An 11,611-nucleotide genomic window follows, 5' to 3' on the forward strand; every position below is an offset into this window, starting at 1 on the left:
TACAGAACACTAAGCTATAAACTATTATTTAACAAATCATAATGGTTCACACATCGCAGTAAACCAAACCTAACCACCTTATGGGCTATTGCAATATGTGAACTTTCCTATAGGATCTTCTTGGTTATTGCACTAAGAATGAGGGAAGCAGAGTAACCAATTATGGAAAAGTGATTGGGGGGGGGGAGGAACAGGAGAAGCAGTAGCTGGTTCATCCCAGTTTGGTGGGAACATGAAAGGGGAGGATCATGGGATGCAACCTGGCAACTTAACATTTTTAAGTGGGTTATGCTTTACTATTATATACGTAACTCGGAGGGCATTCTAATTAGAAATGAAACCCAGGCTGCTTTCTGTATTGTATCTAAGTATTTTGCAGTTGCTGCTAATGTAATGTAAATGTACATGAAAATCTGCAGATATTGCCAAGAATTGTTATAATAGACTCATGCTGATCTGTTTTATATTTATATTGTAAAGTGTATTCTGCGAACCTCCTAAATATTTTAGCTTTATATTCATATACTGTTTTGTAGACACAGTTTGTCACACACAGAAAAAGTGCCTTTGGTCTTTTAAAACAGCCTAGCATATTGACTTAGGCAGATGATAACAAAGCCTTAAAAAGGAAGCAACCTTTTACTCATTGGCTCCATTTGTTAGTTTTTCATCAAGCATGGTGTTGCAAATATATGTATTGTGTTCAACTCATTCCAAGTTAAGGCATTCACAGGATGGTGGGACTAAGCTTGTTTGTATATGTTAATGCAACATCACTAATTATGTGATTTTTACAGAGAGTTGTGCTTGTTGTTTTTTTTTTAAAGAAAATATTTCAGAGAAATCTGGGAAACATTTTTACCCAGAAATTACAAAATTGGGAGCTTTAAGACACCCAATGTGCTCCTTTTCATTTCACTGTTTATATTTTATGGATGCTAAATATGCTATTGGTATAAATTTTTGTAAAATTATGTAACAAAATTTGTTATTAAATTAGATTAATGTGCTTTCCTAAGGACTGGAGTCCCATTTGATTTTTACTACGATATTAACATATCATCAGCACAAGGTTTACCAGAATCACTATTTTGAATATTAATTGGGCAGCTGAAAACAGCCTTTTTTCATATTAATGTCCAGTATACACCAGGATATGCAGAAGCCCCTTTGCCAACAATAAAACAGCCCAATATTTGTTCATCTTTTTAATTTTACAGAGTGAAAAAAGCATAGTTTTAATGCCCTGGGAATAAAAAAAAATGTGTATCTTTGACTGAGTCATACACTTTGAAAAGAAGTCAGTTTTTGACTTTGCAACTTGTAGTTCCATATAACTAATACTAGACTTTTATTTTGGCTTCAATATAAAATATCTAAACAAATGAGAATGGGGTGTGAGGTTTTAATTTTTAATATAAATGTCTTGCTTTTAGAACTCAATTTTAACTTGGAGTACATTGCTTTTCATTGCTTTCCAGTTTTATGCTTCTGAAGTTTAGATATAACAATGAAAGTCATGAATATATTACATAAGCAGGAAGATATACTGAAATTAGTAATATTTGTTACCTCTGAAAAATATTTTATAGCAATGTCCTAGCTTTTACTTTCCAGTTGTACACATATACATTCAGCAATTTGCATTTTGGTGCCCACTGCTTATATGTAACACCTACAATCTTGGAATCATCTCTCAAGTATGAAGGATATTTGTAATGAATAGCATTTTTTTGCTGCAGCTCAGAACTGATCCAGAAAATTCACTCTTTAAATTATTTTTTCCTTTTTTTTATTTGTGCATTTGAATCAGCAGTGACTCTTAGCAATTGCCTGGACAAGTCTCTGCAGTTTTCTTGGCAAAGTTTTTCCAGAAGTGACTTGCCATTGCCTCCTTTCTGGGGCTGAGAGAATGACTGGCTCAAGGTCATCCAGATGGCTTCATGCCCAAGGCAGGATTACAGCTCACAGCCTCCTGGTTTCTAATGTGCTTCCTTAAGCACCCCACTAAACTGCCTCCTTTAATACGTTGTGTTTAATTTTTCTTTGTGTAATTCTATACAAATGACCTGTACCAAGAAATATTTTTAAATTTTATTTATGAGATTTATATTCCACCTTTATGTGTACAACTCAAGGTATACATAATATTCCTTCATATTAATTACATCAACAACTACAATGATTGGCCCATGGTCACTCACCCAGCTTCTGTGCCTGAGGGAAGACTAGCAGTCTTTTTGTTTCACACCAAGCAAATTTAATACAATTAATTGAATATTTTTAAATAGTTTTTGAAAGCTTTAAAGCCATTGTCCAGAAAATATATACATTATTATTACCTTCTGCTACTGGAGAAGATACGTGTTACGCAGTCTCTGGGTCTAAATAATTTGTGCTCAATGTATTTACAATTGAAAACAGATTCTAGACACTAATTAAATTGCTAGAATGGGGTTTATGAATAACTGGCAACTTTTCTTATACAGGCAGATTTGTGAAAACAAGCAATGTTTCCTAGATAAATAAGAACTTTTTTTCTTTCCTTCCTGTGTTTTACAGAATGACAACATAAATTCTTCTTATTCTAGGCTGCTGACTTCTGCTAATTTTAGGGTCATCATCTGTCACTGCTCTCAGCCCTGTTGCTCATTCTAAGAGCAAATGACAAATAGGACATAGTTGCTTAACATACTGTACATATAAAACCACACAACGGTTTCAGTTACTGTAGCCTCTAGGCATTGGGTAGATCCCAACAGATAAGTAATCTACCTTCTCTCTTCTGGATGACATTTTACTACCTTCCCTAATCTGTCTTATTATTTCTTTACTTCCTGGCCATTCTCTCTTGTCAACTGAGGTAGTATCTATACAGTCCAAGGCACTATTGAGTGCTTTTGATGCTGGTATCCAGTGAATGAATGGCACTGTAAGTGTAGGCAAACACCTTGTCCTGAATTTGGACTAATTTAGAAAATGCCTGGCAGGGATGGGCAACTTTTGATGGATCAGAGGACAGAGAACTGCAGGTGGCCAATTGGTCATGTGGCAATTTAATCAGAAAGGGCATGTCAGAAACATGTTGGCACATGGGGGGGGGGTTTAGGGGGTTAAGGGTAGGAAAAAATCAAGAGGTGAGGCAAACCTCTTTCATTTATATTATTTTAAAAAGAAACAATCCTCAAATATGGTCTTAGCTTTAGAAGAATCACTCAGAGCCTCTGGGTTGATGTTTGAAGGACAGCAGGTCCTATCTTTATTTTTGCAAACGAAGAGAAAAAAACGTCCTATTGAAAACTGACCATTTTTGCAGCCAAATTCCAGCAACCTGAACAGGGGCAGCAAATGGACTGCCGTGATTGGGGGGGAGGGCGATGGGGGCAAATGCAGATTCTGTTGACTTGATAGAGAAGATTAAAGATTCTGGGTTTTTTTTAAAAAAACAGTATTTTGGCTTCTTTACCTTCAGCAAAGGGATGGTGTGCCAAGCCAGTACTTTCTATGGCCATCCAGATTCAAGATTCATCATTTTGCTAGGCTCTATTTGTTCCACTGATAGCAATGGCTGCACTTGATTAGCCAACAGGTTATTTTAAAATTCAGATGTTTTCTGAAAACCAGCACACCCTTAAATCTCTCTCAGCCCCTTTGCAAATTTGGTTTTTTTTACCTCCCACGTTAAACTAGACTATTGGCTGGATATGTTTTGCTTGCAGGTTGTAGCTTTTTTCAATGCCATTTTATGGCATCTGGAAATAATTTTACTTGAGCGTGCCTTTTATCAGGAAACCTGCCAGTGTCTGTTCTGGCCGTTGCCTGCAGACAGCCAAACTCTTTGGAACTGCCTGTTCTGCCTTGATCCAAGCATCCATTTTGGGTTTATCCTGTTCTTCCCAGGAAAAATAACTACTGAAAACAAAACTTCAGATCATCTGCAGCTCCCTTCAGAGACCATGCTGTGTATTCATGGCAGTGAAAAACTTATGATAGTGCTTTCTAATGAAAGCTATGTGAATTGTGATTTACAGCTAATTATTTGCTTTAATTTCCTAGCTGCTGTGCTCCCATCCTGATGTCTTCATGAAATATATCTCCCATTACCCATATCTAAGATGACCTGGGTCGGTTTGGCTGGAAAGGTAGGCCAACCCATAGGGAAAGTGTCAAGCTGCAGAACCCCAATGGAGGGTTTTGTCTCATCATATTTATCTTCTTTTTTACGAAAACATTTCTACTTCCTTAACATAGGGTTTCCATACATCTGTAATTTTCTTCTGCAGGGAAACTACATTTTTCTGGTGTACAAGCCACAATATTTTGCTCTATTGCTTCCCACCCCACAAAGGTTTTCACTGCATTCTGTTTTGTGGATTGTTATTGATGTACATGTATTAAATGCCTCTGGCGTTGCTGAGGAGGATTCATCTATCTACAGAAACTCTATTCTTTTGTTTGTGTGTGTTCAAATGCTTAATTATGGGTGCTTTGGAGATGGAATTCTCTGCACAATTTATTTGTGAAGGGGATACTCTTTTTAAGCGCTCAAAGAGTATTTAAAATATCCACCTGGAACCCCGTTTTTCAAAAGTTGCAGTTTTCCAAAAAGAAGATAAACATGTGTCTATCTCAACATAGAATATCAGAGTTCAATAAAATGCAGAAAGGCTGCACACACATTCATATACAAAAATGCTTTGGGGACTTGTTTTACAGGAAAGTTTTCAATAAGGTCTCAGATTATAACCATAAATTCTAAAAAACAATATGTGGTACCAATTGAAAAGGCAACAGAATCTGGAATAGAACCCTAACATTAAATATTTGTAAGATGTTAGCTTTTATCAAAACTAAAATATGAGAATAATTTGTTGAGCAGAACAAGCTTAATGGGATATTTCTGGTTAATGCATGAAACATTTGGATTCTAACTCATATCCTACAAAATTATTCATTTTCTCTGCACAGTATGAACTGAAAGTTGAAAAATAACTTTTGGAGAATAATTTTATTTTCCCTTGGAGAATAAGCTGGCTCTAAGCAAATAAATTTGTCTTGTTTCTGCCTCATTTATACGAATAGGTGTCTTATTTTTATAACAGTAATTTTTCATGTTTATGACATTCAAATTACAAGGATACTTTTTACTACTGAGATCTAAAATAAAGCCAACGTAGCAGTAACTAAGCACAGCTATGTGGAACCCTAAAATTAAAGCTTAAAAGCAATTATTAACATATTAACTCAAATTTTCATTGTCAAATATCCCATAAAAGATCAAATACATTTGGTTTAATCTCCTAATTTTTACAGAAAAAAAAGACCAAAATGCTGTTTACAGATAACTTTGATCCATACAGTGCATAAAATTTGTCTCTACGGATTGAAAACAAAGCCTTAGAACAGGATGATCAGCACAAAATTGACAGGCAAGAAAGAAAGGCTTCAGTTTATCTAGGCTGTTTGCAATAGTCACTTGTTTTTTGGCAGGCTGGCAACCATCCATCCTCTCAAGAGGTTCAGAATTCAAGTTTACATTTTGGTGAGATTTGTTTTTCCAAACTCAGGTGTTTTTCTAATTTGTGAAATGATTGAAGCCAGACTTTTTATAAAGCAAATGAGAAGTCAGTAGGTATTCTGTTTCCTAAATGTGGAGTGTCAGTTTCTTTTGATGAATTAACCAGGCATAAATAACAAGAGGCCACTGTAGCCTATTCCTGGATTCTCTATTTAGACAAGTGTTTATTGTAGAAACATATTCTCCATACTTTCCATGAGTTCAAGCCACAGATTCTTTCTTTGGGCAGATGTCTAGTACACATCAATAACAATTTGGTATGGTTGGATGCGGGAGCAAAAATGTTCATCATTTGCAGGCTAAATTCATCTAAATGAAATTTCTTTCTGAAGAGTCTAGGTGGATTGACTTCCTCTCTTTTTTTCCAACCATAGTCTTTCTGTCCAATCTTTCTCCTGCTGCATTGTTGGTCATTTAGAAGCTCTGTGAATTGCCGGATACACAGATCAGGAACCATGAAATACTATGTGCACTCACCCCCATATTGGTCCCCGGTCAGTCATTGAATGAGGAAGCAGTATTATAAGTCAAAATATAGTAGTCAAGTTTTGATATTGCAAGGGGCAAGGAAAATTAAATGCTAAAATACTTAGCTGTATTAGGCCGTGTTTACTGTTCACACATAGTATTTATTATGAGAAATATCATGACAGTTTTAGTATCAACTTGAGATTATTGTGACAAATCCCATCCCTATTTGGGCAAAGACAGCGAGTCATAACCTGACAAACAACTTGTCACTGTCACTGGTTAATATATCACCAAACCATATTACTGGGCCTGCCATGCTGTTTAGAGGCCAACTTGGTTGCGTCTCTTCTAGAAACATAGGACCAGCTTACTCTTGAAACAAAAAGAGTAAGTACAAGCATGCAAGTAATGTCTGTAGTATTCTGGATTTCAACTTTGGCTGTGTCAGCCTCTGATACCTTCATTATGTGGACCCTGAGAGTACAGAATTAAAACTCACGTCCAGCAGACGGCAGTAGATGATACCAATGTCTGAAAGCTATGGCACTGTAGAATGCGAATGAATAATAGAAGTACAGAACTGTACAAAAATATTGGAGCAGATGGGATTAGATTGCCCTCACGTGGTAAATTTAAAAAATTGCAGCCAAATGCTTGGAAATAACTCTTTTAATAATATTTTTTTTTAAAAATGGAACAAAAACAAGAATATTTTAAAATCTCTGTCCTGGACTTCACTAGCACATCAGACATGATTTTGAAGCAATCCTTCTGCCAACAAGCGAATATTTTAAAAAGATTCCAACCCTCCCCCATAGTAGCCACCAGATGTCCAGAATCAACATGTAGGTCACCTATTTTTCTCCTACTCCACTGCACCTGGGGGGTAAATAAAACCAGGATGAAAACAGTGACTTTGTTCCAGTTTCTAAAATTTTAGTTTGCTGAAATTAATTTTTCCATAATCTGCAAAAATAAATTACTAAATAATTTTGACATTACTTTGGTAAATTTTAATGCCAGTCAGAAATAACTTGAAATAATATGGAGATTCATTATGAATCACCCAAACCAGAAAAGACTTTAACATGTGCATATTCAAACAGAATATAAATAGTAGTATGACACCTCAATTAACCATACAAGTAGTATGGCACCTCAATTAACCCTGTCTTGTTTATTCAGAAAAACCCATTCTAAGTCTTTCATTATTTGCACTTGTATTATTATTTTGTTAACAGATTTCAAAATATTGGGATGGCCTTTGTAATGAATTAGAACCAGTATGTATTTCTACTGCTGGATTCTGTTTCTTTGTGAGTAGATTCTTAATACCACTTCATCGACTTCCATGTGCATGTTTTATATATATACTGTAATGGACTTTTTAGAACAGATCTGACACATCTGGAAAGCGATGGAGAAAGAAATACAATATAAAATTCAGTCTTGTGATGAGAATATTAATCCTGATGGGTGTTGAGCTGTGTGGATGTTTGATCTGGTCCGGGGGAGGGGGCTTTTGTTTTTAATTATGTTTTATGGATGCAATGAGCTGCCTAGAGTCATTTGATATGAGACAGGCGGTCATATAAGTCCTGTAAAAAATAAATAACTAAATTACTGAAGTTACAATAATGGGAAGCATGATTTAGGAAGCTTGATATAGAAGCTACAGATGAGGAAAAAATGCATGAAGGAGAATGACTACTGCAGAAAATAAGGATCAGAATATAATGTGTATGTAGAAAAAAAAGATAATTGCAAGGAAATCGTCAAGGGATAACAGATTAAGAGGCTGAAAAGAAATCAATGAAGAGTGATTCTGACGGAAATAAAAATTGTTTTGGAAGTAGGTAAATAGTGCTAAATAAATCCCCATGGTCATGTGGTCAAAATTCAGACACTTGGCAACTGACTCATATTTATGACAGTTGCTGTGTCCTGATGTTATGTGATCCCCTTTTGTGATTTTCTGACAAGCAAAATCAATGGGGAAGCCGGAGTCACTTAACAACCATATAACTAACTTAAGAATTGTAGTGATTCACTTAACAACTGTGACAAGAAAAAAAATCATAAAATGGGGCAAAACTCACTTAACAAATGCCTTGTTTAACAACATAAATTGTGGGCTCAATTGTGGTCATAAGTTGAGGACCTGTATTTTGTCCTATAAGTTATTTATTTTCTCTGCCATTGCTTACCCCAAGAGGGAATAGTATAATGATTATGTATAAATAAATATAAAGAGATACAGGTTTTTATCTATCTGCATTTATCTTGAAAGTCTATAATCTTTACATTTATCTATATTTCATCATATTATGTTAATATTATAGTTACATGTAAAGCCCAAGATAAAGTCCAGATGCAAATTATAGACCATATCTTTATTAAGGTGGTAATAGTTAACAGTAACACTAGTGAAGAGGCTACATAAAGTACTGTAAAAAGTACTGTAAAACCATATGTTGTATAATGCTTCCATCACAATCTGGATTTATAAAAAATAGATGAGTATTTGATAAAATCCTCCTGGTGTTTTATATTATGAATACTATAGCAGACAAACTGGAAATTTATTCATTCACATTGAATTTATGAAGCTATGGGTTTCCAGTATTTATTTCCATTAGATTACAATTTGGTATCTCCTCACATTAAGGAATGGATCTAGTATATGTGTTTAATGAAAAGGTTGTGCAATATGTCTCTGTATAGCCTAGGTTTAATGATAATAATTGGATTATTTTATATTTCTGTAGCTATTATATTGATTTTTTCCCCTGATAATTAGTTTTTGGCACACTTATTCTAATCACTATAATATATTTAAGTTTCTTCAGTGTAAAATTACTATAGTTGATGCTAATTGGGGCCAGACTCACTTAATGAATGACAGAAAGAAAAACCTTAATTTTTTTTGACATACAGGTAGTAACTTATTCCAAATAGCTTGATAACCTTACCCAATGGAGTCCCATAGATATTAAAAATGCATCTTATGGTATTTTGGAAGAAGAGAAGAAACAGAATCCAAGATGTATTGTAAATGTGCAAGCAATATGAAATATGAATAGAAAAGAGGTATGGAATCTATCTTTATCTCTAACTACCTAGCTATCATCTGTCTATTTAAAAAGCTTCACCTGAATAGAGTATAGCTTTGGAATGTATGTTTGGCAAAAATTCAAACTGCAGTAGGAAAACAGGCTTAACATAAAAGAGGAGACAATTCAAAATTCTTACAGCTCCTGAAATCTAAACCAGAATTGCCCACAGAGAATAGAAAATGGGCATATGCCCCAAACCTCAGAACAAAAAGTTATAATTTTACATTGGAGCAAGCAGTTGTGGAGACCGATAGCACACAGCAAAAAGGATGAAACAACTGCAGAAATAATCCAGAACGGATTATAGTATCAACTGACAGCAGCAGTTCACATCGCTAGTGTCCTGACCACTGCATTTTGCACAAATTGTAATTACTGGGTTATGATCAAAGGCACCTTTCCGTTGCGTAGGCAACAGAAACCTAGCCCTGTAGTGGGAGGCGCAAGTGAGGGCTTCAGGATCCAGTTTAGGATTGCAACTAGTGCATCAGCCTAAAAGTCTTCATGAAGGCCACCAGAACACCTGTTCCCACAGGAGCAACTGTCCTGGAGGAGTCTGTTGCATAGTCCCCATGTCAGGGGGTGGGATGCCAATCATTTCCTTTCTCCTTTTGTTCTGCTGCCACTGCTAGTCCCCCACTCAGGTTGAGAATCTTTCAGTCTCTAAATAGACATTATAGGAGAATAGCAGTTGGTTCTTTTCCAACCAACAGATTTTATTTGAAGCCATGCCCTTTCTTGAGCTTTTAATAAAATGTGTTAGCTGCTACCAGACTTCTGATTTTTCAGCCCCTAAGGTAATGTAATGAAACTTTATGGGAAAGATATTTGGGTAACCTAAGAAGAAACAGATTTTTATGAAATAACTAAAACTTAGTTTTTAAATCAGGTTTAATTATGTCTACAAATAAGCTTAGCCCTAGCCCTAAACCGGTTCCTTTTAAAAATAAAACTTTCTTAAACATTTTAAAAAGAATATAAACATAAAGCACGATAAAACGTAAAAAAAGAATGAAAAGTATACAAAATAAAACAAATAAACACGGAGTTTGTGCTGTTATGAGCATTTCAATTATTCAACGTATCCTATCACGGGTAAAATTCTACCTCACTTTCTAAAAGAGAATTTAAGCTCTAAATTTAAAAAAAACCTTACAACTGGTTAACACTACCAAGCATGACAACAAATGAGGTCAATTTGAAGAATCTCTTATGGTATATACTGTAGTTGAATTATATACTTTGAACATAAAAGCAAAAAAAGAGGAGGTGGGAGAAATCTGTAAAGTACTGCACCGGTATAACTTAACGATCGCAATTGAACCCAACTGCAATCGTCATAAATACATGGCAGTTTGCCAAGGGTCTCTGTGAAGGTCGTAAGTGAAGGGGAAAGATCCCAAGTCACTTTTTCAGTGCCATTGTAACTTGGTTGCAAGCCGAGTGAATGGTTGGTTGAATGAATGGTTGCAAGCCGAGCACTACCTGTAGGTAAATTGACGCGTTGGGATGCTCCTTCCACTGCGATGCACGCCCAAATCTCTCGCACCTGGAGCTGACTTTGATTGACAGGCGTCAAGCCCTGCCCACTGTTCAAATGGCAGAAGTTTTTGTATCACGTTGCTGCCCAGGTAGAGCAGTCCTGCTAGTCCCGCAGTGTTTCTCAACCTTGACCATTTTAAGGCATGTGGACTTCAACTCCCAGAATTCCACAGCCAGCAATGCTGGCTGTGGAATTCTGGGAGTTGAAGTCCACATGCCTTAAAATGGTCAAGGTTGAGAAACACTGTGCTAGTGCCTATGATCATAAATTTCTCTCCCCCCCCCAACCTCACGGGTATGTTCAGGCCAAGGGGTGTGTTGAGCTGTTTTGTATTTTTCTGTGTGAGTTGCTTCTTTTAAGTTTGACAATGAGGAGGGGGGAAAAATACAGCCCAGTCAGCTCTATAGATTCTCTTCCGGTGCTGGTGGAAGAAATGGCTCCTCTTTTTTTTCATTTTCGTTTTCTTCTTCTTTTTCTTTTTTCTTCTCCTTCTTCGCCCACCGCTGATGGTGAAAATGTCACGTCTGGAAAGTTTCGGCCCGCCGTGGATATCCTGAATTGAGATCAGTTCCTTATCGTGATTATCGCGTGGACACGTACATTTGCATTAGTCCCCGTCAACCAACTGACGACAACCTTAAGCCAAACGCAATTGATGTGTGTGTGTGTGGGGGGGGGAGATTGCGGAATAGCGGAGAAAAGAGGGCTTAATCGTTGGTGTGTGTAAAAAAAAAAATAATAATTAGAGCCGGTGTTTGAGAAAACTACTGTCATTGTCACAATAAACTTAATACCTTTATTTTTCCAGAATATTATACGACCTCTAAAACTGGAGAATGCGGGCATCGATCCCGCTACCTCTCGCATGCTAAGCGAGCGCTCTACCATTTGAGCTAATTCCCC

At 36.2% G+C, this 11,611-nt stretch overlaps 1 non-coding gene across 1 annotated transcript; it reads right to left on the minus strand.

Moving 5' to 3' along the window:
- Positions 1-11,538: 11,538 nt before the first annotated feature.
- On the minus strand, positions 11,539-11,611 carry TRNAA-AGC. Its single transcript has one exon. It is a non-coding gene; the product is annotated as a tRNA-Ala (tRNA).

Source organism: Protobothrops mucrosquamatus, unplaced genomic scaffold (assembly GCF_001527695.2).
Source record: "Protobothrops mucrosquamatus isolate PMUCROS unplaced genomic scaffold, P.Mucros_1.0 scaffold217, whole genome shotgun sequence".
Classification (NCBI taxonomy): Eukaryota; Metazoa; Chordata; class Lepidosauria; order Squamata; family Viperidae; genus Protobothrops; species Protobothrops mucrosquamatus.